General features: G+C 44.2%; 1 long non-coding RNA gene across 1 annotated transcript in view; it reads left to right on the top strand.

The window, feature by feature from the left end:
• The window catches only part of LOC102752415, a 148,760-nt gene that overhangs the window by 134,178 nt on the left and 12,918 nt on the right, over positions 1–1,664 (top strand). The window lies entirely within an intron of this gene.

The raw sequence follows: 1,664 nt of genomic DNA, 5'->3' as shown, positions 1-1,664 counted from the left end.
CTGCTTCGTTGAAAGGATAAAGAAGATTGGTGAACCTCTAACCAGGCTCACGTAGAAGCAAAGAGAGAGGACCTAAATAAACAAAATCAGAAATGAAAGAGGCAAAATAACAATAGACCCCATAGAAATACAAAGGATTGTTAAAAAATACTATGAACAACTCTATTCCAACAAATTAGACAACCTAGAGGAAATGGATATATTCCTAGAAAAATACAACCTTCCAAAACTCAACCAGGTAGAATCTAAAAATCTCAATAGGCCAATAACTATGGTTGATGCTCAACCACGGAGCCATACCAGCCAGACCCCATTTTATCCCCCCCCCTTTTTTTTAAATATGCTTTCATTAAGCATATTAAAACTGGTGGCTTCTTGGTTCCTGGGTCAGGGCTCAGCCGCTGAGCTACACTGGCTGGCCATTTAGTCCTTTTAAGTGTTCCTTACCACAGCTTCTACAGCAATGCAGTTTTTGTTGTTGTTTGTTTGTTTGTTTTTTACTTCTATGGCCATTTTCTCTCAGATGTCTTTACTCATTCCTCCCATTCTTTTTTCTGGAAAATGTGTCCACTGCCTAAGAGTGTGCCTGAGATCCTATTCCCCTTTTTCTCTGGCTCTCCTCTCAGTCAGGGCCTCAAGTGGCTCCCGGTGGAGCAATGATTTTACCTGTTTCTGTTCATCCTCCTCTCCCACTTTAAACAACAGCCATCCATGTTCCACCCTGACCCCTTCCCACTCGCTTGATGGTTCTGCCCCTCCTGGAATGAGAGAGCAGGTCTGTAGGGTGTGGCTTTCTATCCACAACAAGTTGACCTCCAAATGCACTCACCCTTACCTCCTGCCCCAGTTTATGCGGAAGAGGTGTGCCTTTCCTGTTCAAGACCAATCCTTTGATCCTACTCCTTCTGTCCTATTGGTCATTTCCTCTCTATCCGATACTTTCAACTTATCAGATAAGTTGAACTCATACACATGCTCAGCTCTCTCCAGTCCTTCAAAGTGTCTGCCTCTACCCAGTGTCCTCTCTTACCACCATTCTATCTTCCTCTTTCCCAGCAAGTCCAAACTTCAGTAAGGAAGAGTATACAGATGTTCTTTGTATTTACTCTGCTTTAACTCTTTCCTCAATCCAGGCTTTCATGTCAGCCTTCTGCCCATACTGAGGTTTCCCAGGGACATTCAATTGTCTCATGTCACCAATGTTACCTAATTCCTCAGCATCAATTGAACCTGCCCCCCACCCCTTCTTTTTCTGGACTTTGTTCCATTGCCCTGGTCTGTCCTGTTTCCTGGCTGTTCTTTCTTTTGTTAATCTTCACCTGAGGATATTTTTTCCAGAGAGTAGAAAGGAAGGGGAGAGACAGAGAGCTACAAGAGAGCTACATTGATGTGAAAGAGACACATCCAGTGGTTGCCTCCCGCACATGCCCCAACCAGGGTCAAGGATTGAGCCTGCAACTGAGGAAGTACATGCCCTTGTCTGGAATTGAACCTGCAACTCTTCAGTCTGCAGGTTGATGCTCTAACCACTGAGCAATAATTATAGGGTTGATTGTTCTTTCTTTGTTTCATTTGGGCTCCTCCTTCTTTCTCACTCCTGACAATGTTGTTTTTCTTCTCCTTTACCACTGCCCTCAGTCCTCCTCCATATTCCCCTCCCCCTT

This window comes from Myotis davidii, unplaced genomic scaffold (assembly GCF_000327345.1).
Source record: "Myotis davidii unplaced genomic scaffold, ASM32734v1 scaffold362, whole genome shotgun sequence".
In the NCBI taxonomy this organism is placed as follows: Eukaryota; Metazoa; Chordata; class Mammalia; order Chiroptera; family Vespertilionidae; genus Myotis; species Myotis davidii.
Note: the sequence above shows the minus strand (reverse complement) of the source record. Positions and strands in the feature narration are given on the sequence as shown.